This window comes from Orcinus orca, chromosome 11 (assembly GCF_937001465.1).
Source record: "Orcinus orca chromosome 11, mOrcOrc1.1, whole genome shotgun sequence".
NCBI lineage: Eukaryota > Metazoa > Chordata > Mammalia > Artiodactyla > Delphinidae > Orcinus > Orcinus orca.
The window spans coordinates 25,980,396-25,998,334 of NC_064569.1; the positions used below are offsets into that span (position 1 = coordinate 25,980,396).

Consider the following 17,939-nt stretch of genomic DNA (forward strand, 5'->3'; position numbering starts at 1 on the left):
ATGTCAATGAGTCCTATAAATATACAGTGTTGCACATAATGAGATCCAAAATAGTCTCAAGAATATAAGTAACTATAAATGTCGAAATGTAGCAAAGTATAATGTTTATGTGTGTATAATTTTCAATCATCAAAACCATTTAATTTGGCTATTCAGTGATGAACTCGATTTTGTGTTATAAATGTGTAACCTTCTTCAGTTTCAACTATAAACCTCATAGCTGAAAGCACTGAATTGAAGAGCCAGCTAAATAAAACTACAGATCTTGATTTGGGTGTGTTTTGGACCCAACATCTTTAGACCCTTACCACATGCCAGAACGTAAACCTGAGTTCTCAGTTCCAGACTTCATATACAATTTTTCTAATACTTCCTTTAAATCACAGAAATCTCACTCATCAATTCTCTCCCACCCTGAATTCAGAGGCACTTGTAATTAGTCCCACACAATTTAGTCTTGCAATATTAACTAATTCAGATATATAAATCTTTTCTTTCCAACTTGTGCAGCTGAGAGCTTATGGAGGTCAAGAACTGTTTTCTCTTTCCTCACATCCACACATCACAGTTATTCTTTCAGAAAACTGTAAATGCATCCCTCAGCTTCCTCAACAAAGAGTGTACATTTAAACTAAAAATAGAACACAGATCCTCTGTGTTTTTCAGTCATAATCAATATGACTATTCGTGAGGCAATTATTTTAAGCTTAGCAATTTAGACATAATCCCATCATTGAATTAGGCTTGAAATCTTAGGAGGAAATTGCAGCATGTTTATTCATCTTAGTTGCTTCTAAGCAACTGTTATCCTCCAAGCTTAGAACCCCCTCCATGATTTCTAGGGAGCAATTTTAGATTACATAATACTTTTTGGAATACATTCTGGAAAGTACCTATTCTGTTTTAGGAAAACTATAGCCTCTCTCTCTCTCTCTCACTTTTTTAAAAGAATTCTCCTATGACTATTTCCTTGAACTTCAGACTCCAGCGATAAGTAAAGGTAACAAGAAAGATGCCGGGAGAAAAGCCAATTTAATTGTGCTATCCTGAATAATTGTTTCTGACTTCCAGCTTGCCCATTGTGATTTTTTTGGCAGGAAAGAAATTAATATCAGACTCCAACAACCTTCAAACAAGTAAAAATTATAATCTGGTTGGTGCCTATTTAAAGTAACAGAATCCAAGGCAACACAAGAGGCTTAATTTTAGATATGCATGTTAGTAACTAAGAGTAGGAAAGAGCATTATCTAGTAGTGAAGAACCAAGAGCATGAAACAACCATTTTAAATTTATACTCCCATTTCTTCAAGGTTTGAGATGGATAACATAACTTCAACTTTCTGCATTAAGCTGTCCTGTCCTTAAATTTAGTTAAAAGTTAAGTTTGCTTAACTTTTTATCACTTTACAAAATTGCTATCTAGGCTTATAAAACACCAAACTCCTTGTCTTAGTTCAGGCTGCAATTATCATAGACTGGGAGGTTTAAATAATAAAAATTTATTTTTCACCGTTCTGAAGGCTGAGAAATCCAAGATCAAAGTGCCAGCAGATTGGGTGTCTGGGGAGAGCCCTCTTCCTGGTTTGCAGACGGCCGTCTTCAAGTTGCGTCTTCACGTGTGGCGAGGGGGTGGTGGTGGCAGGAGTATCTTATTCAGGGTGTAAAAATAATTTATAGCTAGAAATGTTAAAATATTGTGGAACCACCTTTTCAACATCGTTGGGTAAAAAGTGAGTTCTGGAGACGCCTCTAAGGCAAAATATGCCCAGATTACAATAATGAACTAAGGTAAAACAGAATTTAAAATTTTTCACCTAAAAGAAGTGAATTACTGAAAAATGAAAAACTTGCATGGTTAACATCTGAATTTAGACACTAAAATGTCTGTCTTGTCTAGTGATGTATTACTAGGCAGTAGCTACACAAAGGTAGCAATTAATGTGACAACAGTTGAACATTAAGACCAAATTAGGGGGAATTATTTACTCTCATTGCTATAATTGGAAGTGTACAGGAGGCACCCAGAAGCTGCGATAAAGGAGATTATGGATAAATACACACTACTTTTTCTATTCGTCTTGAAATGTACAATTTTACAGAATCCTTTAAAGAAAAAAGACCCTAAAGCAAGTGAAATATAGAAAACAATTTACAGTCTTGTATCCTGTGTCCTTTTTTTGAACAGCAACACTCTCTAAACATTGGATAAATATTGAACTCTTTTCTTAAACTTTTGTTCTGGAAATTTCCAAACACACAAAGTAGAAAGAAAGAATGGAATAATGAGTCCCCATGTATTGATTACCTGGATTCAACATCTATCGATATGTCGTCTATCTTGTTTCATTTATAACCCCACTGTCTCCTCACCCCCACTGCACTAGATTATTGGAAATCAACTGTCAGATATAATATCATCTCACCAGAAAATACTGTAGTATGTATATCTAAGAGATTGACTCTTTTTTTAAAGGCACAATCATAATAATATACAGTAAGTAATATTAAAATTCTTACTGATAGTCACCTAGTTTAGATAATAGTAGTAATACAAAATTTTTTTTCAGATTGAAGTTGCAGGAATTTGAATTTTGAGTTTAAGTATTTCCACGTATTGTTTTATTGTGTTGAAATTATGTTAAAATGAATATCTGTTATAAGTCACATTCCCATATGTGATAGGTTGGTTGGTTGGGTGGTTGATTTTATCTGAGGAGTAGAAATGAAGCAAGTTGATTATTTACAGGACAAGAAACAGAGCAAAACGGAAACCCAACGTCTCTGCTTTTTTTTTTTGCGGTACGCGGGCTTCTCACCGTTGTGGCCTCTCCCGTTGCGGAGCACAGGCTCCGGACGTGCAGGCTCAGCGGCCATGGCTCACGGGCCCAGCGGCTCCGCGGCACGTGGGATCTTCGCGGACCGGGGCACGAATCTGTGTCCGCTGTATCTGCAGGCGGACTCTCAACCACTGCACCACGAGGGAAGCCCACGTCTCTGCTTTTGAAAACAATTTCTCTGAACCCGGAATGAGAGGAGAAATATTTTAACATCCACCTTCCCAGCACCACAGCTCACTTTCAGCTGGCTTTACACTGCTATAGTTGCACTCTGTTAAAATATTAAAATTCCTCTTAAAATGTGAGAACTTACCTTAGCGCCTCCTCCTCCTCCTCCCCCAACCCGCCCACTGGCTTCTCCTGCCCTGAGTGGAGCAGGCCTGGGCTCTGGTTGGCAACTCTGCCGGCACCCTAGTGGACATGGTTGATGCCCACCTGGTCCCCCTCACCCTGTGCAATCCCACAGAAAACCTGCCGTTGCTACTCCTGGGAACTGCAGCCTCCACAGGGTACCATGCTGGTTGTTACCTATATTAAATGTCACTTTTTACCTAAATCCCTTTATTATTTCCTCCTGTTTGGGAGTTCAGGTGAATTTAGTTTAGGGCGACTGAGCTAAGCCAGGATTTCAGAGTCAGACCTGGTTCAGATCAGGATCTATCCTGCGTTCTAGGCAAACTCTGAATTATAATGTCTTCACCTGTAAAATGGAGACAGTAATATCTAACTCATTGGATTGGAGGGAGTATTAAATGAGATCATCTTTCAATGTCCAAACGTCTAAATTTCTGACGTAGAACTTGATTTTCGGTACCAAACCTCCTCCTCACACAGTTCTCCCCATTTCAGTTCATGGCATCACATTTGCTTAGGCCCCAAACCAGAAGCCATTCTTGACTCTTTTCTTCCTCTTACTACTAACATCTAAACCCCCAGGAATGGAGTCTACCTTCAAACCACTTTGTACTACCTCCATTGCTATTATTCTAGTTCAGCAGCAGTCCTCAACCTTTTTGGTCTCAGGGTCCCTTCACACTCTTGGAAACTAGTATTGTGGACTCCCAAGACCTTTGTTTATGTGAGTTATATTAATACTTATCATTAGTATTAGAAATCTGAGCTGAAACAATTTAAAATATTTTTTGCCCATTAAAAAATAAGTCCATATCATGTTAATATAAATAATATATTTTTCTAAGTAGACATATCTCCTCACAAAATTTAGAGAGAATAGTGGCATTGCTTTACTTTTTTGCCAATCTCTTTAATGTCTGACTTTAAAAAAAAAAAAGGTTGCATTTTCACATCTACTTCTGCGTTCAATCTGCTGCAATATCACATGTCACTACCCTCTGGAAAATTCTTTTATTTATTTATTTTTGGCAGCATTGGGTCTTCATTGCTGCATGCAGGCTTTCTCTGGTTGCGGTGCGCGGGCTTCTCGTTGCGGTGGCTTCTCTTGTTGCAGAGCACGGGCTCTAGGTGCACCGGCTTCAGTAGTTGTGGTGTGTGGGCTCAGTAGTTGTGGCTCAAGGGCTCTAGAACACAGCCTCAGTAGTTGTGGCACATGGGCTTAGTTGCTCCATGGCATGTGGGATCTTCCCGGACCAGGGATCGAACCTGTGTCCCCTTCATTGGGGACTGTGCCACCAGGGAAGCCCATCGTCTGGAAAATTCTACTGTATACTCATGAAAGAAGGAGAATAAGAAAGGCAAGTAATGTCTTAGTGTTATTATGAAAATACTTTTGACCCTGCAGACCCACTAGAATGTCTCAGAGGGATCTCCAGGTCTCCCCAGACAACACTTTTTAACATTTAAAAATATGGAGCTATACTTACCATAAACTTCACTTACCATACTTTTTAAGATCAACAGGGGATTCACTGGTGGTCCAGTGGTTGAGAATCTCGCTTCCAATGCTGGGAGCCTGGGTTCGATCCCCAGTCGGGGAACTAAGATCCTATAAGCTGTGTGGCACAGCCAAAAAGAAAAAACGAAAAGATCGACAGTTCAATAGTTTTCAGCATGTTTACAAAGTTGTGCAATAATCACCATTATCTAATTCCAGACATCTTTATCACTCCATTAGCAGTCTTTACCCATTGCCCCTCATACCAGCCCGTGATAACCACTAATCTACTTTCTTTTTCTATGGATTTGCCAATTCTGGGTGCTTGATAAAAGTTAAATTGAACTTTAGTTGGTCTTTTCTGTCTGGCTTCTTTTACTTAGCATAATATTTTCAAAGTTCATATGTAGCATGTATCAGTACTTCATTTGTTCATATAGCTTAATAATATTCCATTACATGAATATACTACATTTTATTTATTCATCAATTGGGTTGTTTCCACTTTTTGGCCATTATCAATAATGTTGCTATGAACATTAATGTGCAAGCTTTTGTGTGGATATGTATTTTCAGTTCTCTTGGGTATATACCAAGGAGTAGAACTGCTAGGTCATAGAGCAACTCTATGTTTAACTGTTTGAGGAAACACTAAGCTGACAAGACCACACTTTGAGAATCGCTTCCCTAGTCTGAGCTATCCTCACCTACTGCCTGGGCCATTGCCTAATTTCCCTGATCTTGCCTGGTGCCCCTACAGTTTTTACTCCACGCAGATGCCAGAGCCATCCTTTTCAGAGACCACATTAGAGAATATCACTCCATTCTGTAAAACTCTCCAATAGTTCCCCATTCTACATAGAATAAAATCCAAACTCCTCCAGGGCCCAGACATAATCTAGTCCCGGCCTACCTCTCTGACTGCATCTCCTCACCATCTCCAGAACGTGCTTCCTTCTAATCATTCAGATCTCTACCTGAAAGCAACTTCCTTAGAAGGTGTTTACTTATTTGTTTAATTGTTAATTTTCACCACTATATCCAGTTCCTAGAACTGTCACATGGTAGACAGTCAATAAATATTTTGGAATGAGCACATTAATAAAAGGCAAAGGCATCTGGTGTTCCAGTTATCTATTGCTGCATAACAAACTATCCCCAAACTTAGTGATTTAAAACAACTGTTCAATTTGGCTAGGCTCAGCTATGTGATTTTTCTATTGATCTTGCCAGTGGTCACTTGGGTATCTGCAATCAGCTGGCATACTGACTGGGGGCTGGGCTCAGTGGGGCCTCCTTCTCCCTGGCCACATGACCTCTTCATTTGTCTCTACAACAAGGTAATTGGATTTCTTCCACCGCAGCCCAGGGCTCCCAACGGCAAAAAGTGGAAGCTACTGCCCTTTCAAGACGTAATCTTGGACCTAGCACAGCATCACTTCTGCCATATTCTATTGGTTAATAGTGTCAACAAGGCTAGCCCAGATTCAAGGGACTACATAGGGTCTTCAATACCAGGAGGAGTGTTTCATGGGGTTGGGCGGGCGAACCAGTGAAATTGACAAGCACACCATGCAAAGGCACAGTACATTTAACCTTTCATTATTATGACCATCTGGTAGCTGGAGAGCAAGTAAATCCTCTTAAAAGGGTTTGGCTGTATTGCAAATTACAGTATCTTTCCTAATGTAGAGTTGTATGAATAAGAACAAGAGAAAGCTTATGAATTATTTTGAGTACAGGAGTCTTTGCTGCAATTTGATTGAAAAGAATACACCTAGATATGGAAATATTTTATTAGATTTATTAGATCTTTGTAGCTTTATTTGTTAACATGGAATTCTAAGGGAATCCTTACCCAGGCTGCACAGTACAGTAGTAAAAGACTCTGGAGTCTGGCTACATGGGTCTGAGTCCTGGTCAGATGCTTATTGCTGGTGATCTTGCACAAGTTTCTTAACCTTTTCCAGCTTCAGTCTCCTCATCTGTAAAACAATACCTGCATTATGGGTTTTTGAGAATTAAGTTAGTTATTACCTGTAAAGTACAGGATAATGCCACATAATGCCTGGTAGATAAGCATTTGTTAAATAAAACTCCAATTTCAGGAAAAAAGAATACTGAAATGTTAATTCTAAGAATACCAGCAGTTACATTAATCAACCAGTAGATAAGTTTGTTTTTTTTTTTAACTCGCCAAAAGGCAATCGCCCTAAATCAAAGTAATCTAAACACTTCCCTCCTCCAGGTTTTCTCCAGTCATTAACTATTCAAACACAACTAGTGGTCATGACAACTAATCAGATAGCTCTTTTTAAAAATTTGTTTTTGCAATTATTTAATCAGACTTTTTTAAGACTTTGACCTTTATTGCAGTTTCTTTCACCTTCCTTAATGAGTTTTAAAAGGCCTTCAAAAAAAAGACACAGTAATGACTGGCAAGTTAAACATTGGAGAGCATTGCCCATTCAAAGGTTGGATTTGGCTGTGAAGGGCTGGAGGTCGCCTACAGCTATGACTGTCATAGTCCCAGGCGGGCTGGTTGGTCCCTAGTCTCCCAGACCCAGGTTAAATTCGGGGCCACTCCAGGAACTTCACATGCAGTTTGATTAGCATAGACTATTCCAGACTCCGCAGCCTCTTTCTTCACATACAAAACATGGAGTCCCCAGGCAAACAGGGGCCGTGAGACTGGAGGTAAACTAGGCTCTCACTAGAGCATTCTAGGATAAATTCCCACACTAAATTACCACTGACAATCTTAGAAACTCTGGATAAGATGGAGTCATTATGAAAAAGATTAAATAAAATATCATCTTATGTTTACATGTCATAGTAGCTTTTTAAAGCGTTTTCAGTCTCATATCATGAACAGCCTTAGGAACGTAGCAAGGGTAATATAATAATTATTGATTCCGTGACAATCAGCATACCGAAGATGACAGGTCATAACAGAAAGTTAATTATAAATAAGTATATCTGTGGATCCTCTGACCTGGCAGCTTATCTGAATGAGTGAACTACAGGAAGAACTGTGTTCTCCCTATATCTTTCCTGCACTTCTTCAGTACATGTACCTGCCAAGTACTGAGCACTGACAATTAAAGCTTTAATTATCTTCTTTTCTTCTCATTTTCATTTTTCATGAAGCTGTAACAATAAAGAGGAAAATGGAAGTCATGCAGAATCTTACCACCTCAAGGCAATTATTTTCATTTCTACATGTTTCCTTCCAGACTTTGTCCAGATGTGTGCAGGTTTTTACATAATTATCATCATAGTGCACATGCTTTTTTAAAAAAATTAATTATTTTATTTTTGGCTGAGTTGGGTCTTCATTGCTGCGCACGGGTTTCTCTCTAGTTGTGATGAGCAGGGGCTACTCTTCTTTGCAGTGTGCGGGCTTCTCACTGTGGTGGCTTCTCTTGTTGCGGAGCGTGGGCTCTAGGCACGCAGGTTTCAGTAGTTGTGGCACATGGGCTCAGTAGTTGTGGCTCACGGGCTCAGTAGTTGTAGTGCACAGGCGTAGTTGTGGCGCACAGGCTTAGTTGCTCCGCGGCATGTGGGATCTTCCTGGACCAGGCCTTGAACCTGTGTCCCCTGCATTAGCAGGCGGATTCTTAACCACTGCGCCACCAGGGAAGCCCCTGCATGTGCTTTTGAATTTTACATTTTCTCTTTTTATAGCAACACTTGTTCATGTTGTTTCATAATCTACTCAATTATTATGGCTTTTTATTCCTGTTAGTTGGTGTGTGACAGTTGACTTAGTCATTTAGCCATTGGTAGACATGTAGATTGTTTCCACTGTTTTGGGGTTTTTTTCTACAAAAGTCATAATGAACTTCTGTGTTTTTATACCGTCTTTCTCATTATTTCCATGTGATACATTCCTTAGAAGATTATGGGTTGTGGCAGACTGTATGTTCTAAAGATGGCCACAAAATATCTCCCAACACCATTGCTCTTCTGCAACGAGAACTTGACACTGTCCTTAGACCTCCACAGGCTCTGTGACTGCTTTGACCATCGAATATGGCAATAGTGCCATAGTGCACCTGTTTCGGGTACAGCCCTTAATTGGCCTAGTAACATCTATTTCCTGCTCCTAATAAGTGCAACTTTCTTGAGATCACCATGCTATGAGAAGCCCAAGCCACATAAAGAAGCTCTGGGGTCTGAAGCCCCAGGTGGACAACAAGAAAAGCCCAGGAGCATCAAGACATCAGACCCATGAGCAAACACGCCACCTCAGAAGTGTAGGGGCAGACCTGACGGCCCCACGTGAAGGCAGGCGGACAGACTGCCCAGGGGAGTCCTCCTCAAACTCCTTACCTGTAAAACCGCATGCAAATAAATGGTTGTATTCAGCCCTACATTTTGTGACAGTTAGCTAGTAATATGTATTTGAAACATAGGTCAAAGATAAAAAAAAATTTTCCTAAATGTTGGCAAAAGCATTTCTAACAGGATCGAAACAGTTTATACCAGAGGTCCCCAACCTTTTCGGCACCAGGGACCAGCTTCACAGAAGACAGTCTTTCCACAGACTGTGGGGGGCGGGGGGGTCAGGGCATGGGGATGGTTCAGGCGGCAATGCTCCTCTGAGGCTAAGAGAGCCTCACGTCTTATTCCCCCCACTTTAAGCTCTGCTCATCTTCAAGCAAAACTAATACTTACCATTCACCTACTTTGAATTTAAACACATGATGCTCTTTGAACTCACGTGAAGAAAGGAACCAGAGAGGACGGAGTGTGTGGGGACACCTGCCCAGTACATTAAAGATAAACACATGCTTGAATCATACATTCATTCCAAAACCTATTATGTGTTAGGCATATTGATTCTGCCAGTTAGGACTGAGTATACAGTGACAGAAACTAACTCAGACTGGGCTCAGATGAATGGGAATTTATCAGCACACAGAATTGAGGACTGGTTTCAGGAAAGGCCTAACTCAGGGCTCAAAGAGCGCGAAGAAGAAACAGATTTCTCTGTTGGCTGACTCTTCTCTCCTCTGTGTGCTGGTTCTGTTCTCAGGCTCTGAGTCGCTGGTTGAAGCAGTAGCTCCAGCCTTACAGTCTCTTAGGTTCAAGTGCAACGAAAGGGAGAGAGAGAGAGCTCCAGAGAGCTGCAGCACAAGTCCCGGGATTCAACGGCTGGACCATCTGAGGTCTTGCGCCCATTTCTGAACCAGTTGTGGTGGCCTGGGGATGAGGATGTACTGACTGGCTTAAGCTGGGCCCCAAGTTCTATGCCCGGTGCTGAGTCAGCGTCACTGGGAGCACAGGGACTAGAAGTGGGGGAGGGGGTACTCTGCCCAAGATGTGCTACGAGCGACACATTCTCCCCCCTTGCAGGAATTCTCTGCAGACAGTAGGGCATCACTGAGAGCAGTATTGGTTCACAACCTCATTTGACTAAATACTCAGCTCACCCCCACCCCTCTATTTAATCAATGCCTCCCTCTAAAAGTGTTATCTTTACACACGCGGTCCACACTGCTTCAGCCTTCCTTTAATGCGCTGGATGCGAGGATATTTCTAAATGTTTGGTCACGTCTCCTTTGAGATGCCACAGACTACCCTTCTCTATAGGAGGAAGCAGCCTCTAGGGGAAGGAAGGAGGCCAACAGATGAAAGGTTACTTCTTTCCTTCCACCCCTAGGAAGATTCATAATTAGAACCTTCCTAGATGTAAAGAAAAAGGGCCAGAGCCAGCTTTCCAAAAGCGGAGGGACAGGTATTTTCCCAAAGGAGGGAGGTGGATCAGACAAGTCAGTAAAGTTCCCGCCCGTTACAGGATCCTCTGATTCACACCCTCTCTCAGAACAGGCAGGGTTTGGTTTTGTTTTCAAGAAGGGGAGAGGGCATTGGCTCCTGACAGGCAGGGAGCAGGGGAGACAAGTCCCTTCGGGAAAGAGGAAGGGGCGGGGCTGAGAGGGTGGCGGGACCCACTGCGCCCACTTCCCAGCTGCAAGCGTCAGGCTGCTGCTTCTCACACCCCGCTTGGATTCTGAGCATTTTCATAAATCCGCAGAATTAGCTCAGATCGTCAGCTTGTACTTGACAGCTTTATTCCTTCGGCTCTTGCAAGGGAAAGTAAATCAAAGCTTGACTGCTCAGAACGTGGCAGGAGCGTGTAATAAAGACGTTCCGCAAGGTGGGGGGCAGGCGTGGGCAGCCTCTCAGGGTCTACCCCAGATCCAGGCTGCCTCCAGGGCACATCGCAAATTGTAGGAATTACAAGATTGCCCCTCTCCACGGTGGACTATATGAGCAGCCCTCAAGCCGTGTCAACGGAGAAGGAAAGGCTACGCAAGGAGAGGACAGAATGAGAGGGAGATTTTCCAGGTGCAGGGTGCCCTGGCTGGAAAGCCCTGACACGCCAGCCAAATGCTGGAACCCATACAGGCGAAGTGAAGAAAGCAGTGCAGCTTACTTCGGGGGGGCGGGGGGGGGTGGGTGGGCAGGGCAGAGGGTGCTCTGCAGGGGGCGTGGGCGGAACAGCATTTCAGCGCTGAGACTCCCCAAAGCACCAGCAGAGAGCTGGGCCCTCAACACGGGTTCAACTAAAGCACGGTTTCAGCCTTTGTGCTGATGTTGCCTCATTTCAAGTTTTATTTCTTATTGATCCACTTGTAGGTCAGAAGCAATGCAAGAGCCACACAAGTTACACAACGCGTATGTTCTAAACAGTCCAGCTTGCCGAGGGCTTTGCAAATAAACCTGCTCTTCCCTGGCCCTTCTGCCTTACAGACCTCAGCCTCTGTGTAAGGATCCAGGATCTCTCAGGTCATATTAAAGCCCAAATTTCATCCTTTATCTGAAACACAGCACTTTGAGAAATGGGAAACATGTAATTTGCAACCTGACAACGCTGAATATTACCTGAGCCCTGGGATCCTGGAACACGTTGGTGAGGATTAAGAAATCCCCCAACAGTCTTTGCTTAATGCCAAGACCGGTCCTTTCTCATCTGACTTAAGATGCCCCCTGTTCACCTGTGACAAGGCCAGACACAGACTCTCATGATTCCCTTTCTTTGCCTCATAAATGATTAGCTGAACTGCTTGTCCCCATTGATCAGTGCAACAAAACACTGTTAACCAAACTTTGGTTAAGCTCTCTCCTTCCTCCAGGCCCTTGAACTTTGGCCCACCCTCAGCTTCTGAGAATAGGCTGACCTCAGGGTCAAATGTTCTCTGATCTACCATCCGCTCGTGCCACTCTTTCATCCCACTTTCCTGAGCCCAGCTCTTTCCAGGCTTGTTTACTCCTCTCTATAACGAGGAAAATTTTTTTGCCTAACTCTGAGATGTTTGCAGATCTATGGTCACAGCCCTCTCTCACAGCAGTAGTTCCCCTCACCCCTTGCAATAATTCTTTTGAATACAAGTATCTCCTTACTAAGTCTGGAATATATATGTTTTGGACAAACCAGAAATGAAAGACAACCCATCAGCTTCCTTTATGAGCATCTGCTGATAGTAGAAGTTTTTTAAATAATTGTTTGATTCTTCAGTCCCCTAAATGGGTTTCCAGAGTGCACTGACCATTGTGACCTCTGACAAATAATGAATAGAGTAGATTAGTCTAAGTTAAATGCCTATCATGTGTTAGGCACTGTTGTGTTTACATATGTTATCTCATTTAATTTCCCCAGTTTCCAGAAGAGATAGGTACTAATTTTACTTTCTTTTACAAAAGAGGAAACAGGCACAGAGAAGTTAAATAACTTATCCAAGGTCACACAGCCAGTGAATGGCAGAGCTGGGATGCAAAGTCAGGTCGGTCCAAGGCCACAGTTCAGGCATTTAGCCATCATGCCATGGGCTTTCCTGGGGATGACTTCCTGGGATGCTCCTTCTAACAGCTGGCACCCCTGTGGATAGGAAGCATGTGAAAAAAAGAAAGAAAGAAAGAAAAAGAATCCCGACAGCTGTCAGCTGGGAACCGGCTTGGCCTCCACAGCTGGGAACTGGTTTTACACCTACCAATCCTAAACCGTTTCGCAGACTAGCACTGTCTCCTGAGATCACTCTGTGGGGTGAGACAGAGACCACTCTGCAACTGTGCCTTTAGCACAAGCCAAAACAGCTGAGAGAACCACAGAAACGAGCAGACAACCACCCCCCATCCCCCTCCCCCGCCCCCACCCCGCCTTCCTGGTTAACATGAGCAATTACCACTTCTTTACGGGTGACAGCGTTAGCTAGATGCCGTTCCTGTCACCTCTTCGATGAAAATCATTAAGATACTCAATCACCAAATCATTAAGATACCCCCACTTTCTTTTTTTTTTGATACCCCCACTTTCTGACAGCACCCAATCCGGAGCAATCCTCACTCTGCTGAACGCTTCCCAAAATCATCTAACAGAAACCCCAATCCTATTATAAGCCCTCCCAATTCTCTCTTGTCTAGATGCGGCACCGTTCCACGGTGTTTACAGTCGCCCTTGCTTTGTTTGACTACCGGTGGGAACCTGGCGGGCTGTGCGCCACCTGGTGGTTGTATCATGTAATCGCAGGAGCGTCTGTCTGGGAAGTTCCTCAAAGCCCACTCCCTTTCCCCTTTCTGCCTTGCAGTCCTCCTCCTTCCCTCTTCTTAACCTCTCCCCCAGCTCTCTTCCCCCATCCCCCAGTCTCCCTCTGGAAAAGGCTTTATTTCCTTTGGGATAGTGTGAATTGTTTACCATACTGAAGAGGTCTCTCTAACTTAGTTATCTTCAACTCAATTTCACCAGCTGGGGAATCTCAAGCCTCAGCCTTTACAGTCCCTGTGCTTTCTCAATACACCTGAAAAGGGAGGAAGGGGGTCAGCAGAGGCCTCTGTGGGTACAGTTAGGCTCTCCCTGTGGGAATAGGAACTCCAGAAGCATCTCTACCACAGCTCCTCTTCCCAAAGTTTGCACCCTTGAAATGAAGGATAAAAGTGTTCAGTTAAATTATTCTTCTTACTAATATTCCCAAACACGAATCACAAAAAGACACACACACACACACACACACACACACACACACACAAAGTCTTGGGACTTCCCTGGTGGCGCAGTGGTTGAGAGTCCGCCTGCCGATGTAGGGCACACGGGTTCGTGCCCCGGTCCGGGAAGATCCCACATGCCGCAGAGCGGCTGGGCCCGTGAGCCATGGCCGCTGAGCCTGCGCGTCCGGAGCCTGTGCTCCGCAACGGGAGAGGCCACAACAGTGAGAGGCCCGTGTACCGAAAAAAAAAAAAAAAAAAAAAGAATCTGCCTGCAGACGCAGGGCACATGGGTTTGAGCCCTGGTCCGGGAGGATCGCACATGCCACGTAGCAACTAAGCCTGTGCGCCACAACTACTGAGCCTGAGCTCTAGAGCCCACGAGCCAAAACTACTGAGCCTGCGTGCCACAACTATTGAGCCCGCACGCCTAGAGCCCACGCTCTGCAAAGAGAAGACACCGCAATGAGAAGTCCGCGCACCAGAACGAAGAGTAGCCCCTGCTCGCCGCAACCAGAGAAAGCCGGTGGGCAGCAACAAAGACCCAACGCACCATAAAAAAAAAATAAATAATTAAAAAAAAAAAACCTCTGGATTAGTGCAGAATATTGTCTCTAAATTTAAAAGTTTATTTTTGTTGTGACTTTCTTTTATTACCTATAATAAAACATGTCCTACGTAACAACCCATGGCTGTGGCCCAGATGAAATAATGACAGCAGCACATTTCTGGAACTTTTTTTGGTTACATGAATATAAGATGGTGATGTGGAAACTCAAATGGACATGATGATATTACTGCAGCAGGCTAAAGGCGATGACTGCTCTACATGGCAACGCGGTAATGAAAATGGATGGCATCGTCACGTACTAACTTCCGTTATAATTACACCACAGGACGTTTCTTAAATTATGTGATTGGAGCACATTAATACAGTTTTCTATGACACTGCTTTACCTACTTCCTAAAGCAATCCTCTCCTATGGTAAAAATCAATGTGAATTTTTTCAGATTTGTATTTTTTCTAGATATTTTCAGGTTATTTTAGAAAACACAAAACCTGTATTACTTAATGAAATGATAGGTTTTTTTAGTATATGATGTGATATTTTCTAATAGTACTGCAATGACTGACAGTTCATGTCTATACATCACTTTTAAAGTTCCACAAATAATTCACTGAGAAATAAATTCTCATGTAAAAATTAAAATTCAGAAAAATACAGAGTAAATGTTAAAAGTCACCCATCAGTCCCAACCCCTCCCCCAAATCTCACTCCCCTTCCCTACAATAACCACTATTACCACTTTTGTGTGCTCCCTTCCAGATCTTTTTTTTTGCATTTACACTCACATATACGCACATATTTTGCAGATAACAATAGTAAATATTTCTTCCATATTGATGCGTTTCAGATACACTATTTAATTCTTGTAGGGGAGGCAATATTTTACCTCTACCCTCTTAGAGTTTTCATCTGGGCATGAGAATTAAATTGACATGAGGCAGATTAACCAGAGAAAAGCATACAAATTTATTTAGTATAAGTTTTATGTGACATGAGAGCCTTCATAAGGAAATAAAGACCCCAAGCAGTGGCAAAACTAAATGTCTTTACACTAGATTGAACAATGACAGGCGATTGTGGAAAAGCAACTAAAGGAAACGGGGAAGCTAAAGAAAGCTAAGAGTTATTTTAACAAGGTCTGTTTGCAAAGAAGTCTCTTGCCCTCAACTTCCTACCCTTGATGATACGGTTGTTGGACGTCTCCCATAGGGCAGTTTATCTCCTGCTTTCAGGAAGAAAAGGGGGCAAGTCAGAGCATCTGCTGTGTACCTTTAGCTCGAAATCATCCTCAAGCCAAAGTGGCCTGTTTTGGGGTGGCATATTTGGCCACCCTTCATCTTCACAACAACCTTTGAGGCTCATACCATCAGTTATCCATTTACAGATAAGGTGCCGGAATCACAGAGGAGGTAGCTGTTCAAGTTGCACCACTGGTGAATAATGAAGCCAGATTTTGAACTCAGGCTCTCTGGGTTCTGTCCCAAACTCTCAATCACGACCCTGTATCGCCTGCCAGTGGCCAGTTCAGTATCACCCCAGATGCTTTTCGGTCTGCTAACCACAGGAGCTGAGTGGGCTACATGCTCGTGCTATGTGGCTCTTCAGTGGTGGCTGATGAGACTGCAATGGTGGTCACCCCGGTAACATTGTGCACCTGAACCTGGGCTGTTGCAAAGCTTTGCTGTGGTCTAAACACAATAGGAACACAGTAGAAAGTGCTAGTAACTTGAAGCAACAAATGCAGTAGATCTAAGCTTTTATGCACTGTCAAAAACTAGGGTGGGTTTCTCCAAACTGCAAGATTTACTTAACTGTCTTTGTCAGTTGGGTAAAATTAAATTTGGGAATATTTCTTCAAAATCACTTTCTTGCCACATTGCTGACCCCCAGTGTGGTTCCCCAAATACTGTTCCAATTTATCAAGAGTGAAAAAGTAGGTTTTTCCTTGGATCTCATTTTACGCTGCTGTCTTTGTTTCATCTATGTAATGAAGATAATCCTGGCCCTATTCCTTCAGAAAATTGAGGATTGTATTGGAGGACATATAAGTGAAAGCACTTTATAAGCTGCAAAGTGCTCCTCATGCCTGTCTCTGACAGTGCCCCATGCCTTCCTCTCTGGGCTGTAAAAGTGGATGAATCAGCTCTTAGCATCAATCATTAAGAAACAATTAATGAAAGTGCTCAGATATGATTAATGCTTTCTAAATAACATTCAACCAACACAGACTCTACCTCCATAACCTCTTGTTACGAATATCTGGTTCAAATGTTATAGTGGTAGAATGTTATTCTTCACCACTAATATAAGCACATTCCCTCCTAGGGAATATAAAGCAATGAAATAAAAACTGCATTAGGTGCCTGGCACTAGTAGGCATTCAAATATCTATTCAAAGAATAAAAAAGAAACACTGGTCCCAGTCCAGCCCTATGAAAAGCTGACCACTGAAATTTATCGCACTTTCCATATGCATCCATTTTTCTCATCTTAAGATGGAGAAAATAAAGTCCGCCATCATCTTTGTCTCTCAGAGGTGTCATGAGATTGAGATCATATATGAAGTACAATATATAAATTTAAGCTATTGCTTTTTTCTTTTCCATTGTGGTTTATTACAAGATATTGAATATAGTTTCCTGTGCTACACAGTAGGTCCTTGTTTATCTATTTTGTATATAGTAGTTTGTATCTGTTAATCCCAAACCCCTAATTTATCCCCCCTCCTTTCTCCTTTGGTAACTATAAGTTTGTTTTCTATGTCTGTGAGTCTGTTTCTGTTTTGTAAATACGTTCATTTGTATCATATTTTAGATTCCACATATAAGTGATATCAAATATTTGTCTTTCTTTGACTTCATTCACATAGTATAATAATCTCGAGGTCCATCCATGTTGCTGCAAATGGTATTATTTCATTCTTTTTTATGGCTGAGTAATATTCCATTGTATCTATGTACCACATCTTCTTTATCCATTCCTCTGTTGATGGACATTTAGGTTGCTTCCATGTCTTGGCAATTGTAAACAGTGTTGCTGTGAACACTGGGGTGCACATATCTTTTCAAATTAGGGTTTTCTCTGAATATATGCCCAGGAGTGAGATTGCTAGATTATATGGTAACTCTATTTTTAAGTTTTTGAGGAACCTCATACTGTTTTCCATAGTGGCTGCACCAATTTACATTCCCACCAACAGCGTAGGAGGGTTCCTTTTCCTAAGATATTATTTATATATGTATTTTCCATTAAGGCCCACATAGGTAAGGTGAGTTATCATCAGTGTGTTACACAGGGCATCGATGGAAATGGGAGCTGGCAGTGCTCAGGTCTTGGAGTTAAGCAGCGGGACCAAGGCCAGGTAGGCAGTAGGTAAGGCAGGGAAGTGTGTGTGGGAAGCCTGAGAAGGAACAGCTGGAGGGAAGCAGCATTCAGAGCTCAGGAGGTCTCACCAAGTGAATGGGAACTAGTCAGTGCTGGGAAGAGGGTAAAAGGCAAAGGACTCATCAAAGGTCGGCCACAGCAGGCAGGAGACTGGCAATCAGTGAGCGCGAGCTAGTCCTGGTACGGGAGTTGGTTGCACTTGCCCTGATTTACCACGTCTGCGTCAGAATTCCATTGAGCTTTGCTCCGTAAGGTTTTGCTGACATGTGGAGCTGAAGGTTGAAGTCAAGAGAGAAGCGGTCACCATCCAA

The 17,939-nt window shown here is 42.5% G+C and overlaps 1 long non-coding RNA gene across 3 annotated transcripts in view; it reads right to left on the minus strand.

Annotated features, from left to right (window-relative positions):
- Window positions 1-1,467: 1,467 nt before the first annotated feature.
- The window catches only part of LOC117201715 (uncharacterized), a 46,139-nt gene continuing 29,667 nt past the window's right edge, over window positions 1,468-17,939 (minus strand). For 2 of the 3 annotated variants that reach the window (XR_007470157.1, XR_007470159.1), the window contains exons 3-4: window positions 6,549-6,675; window positions 1,468-4,808 (exon numbers count right to left, since the gene is read on the minus strand). This is a non-coding gene — a long non-coding RNA (uncharacterized LOC117201715). The remainder of the gene's footprint in view (window positions 4,809-6,548; window positions 6,676-17,939) is intronic. The other variant, XR_007470158.1, reaches the window with a different exon arrangement.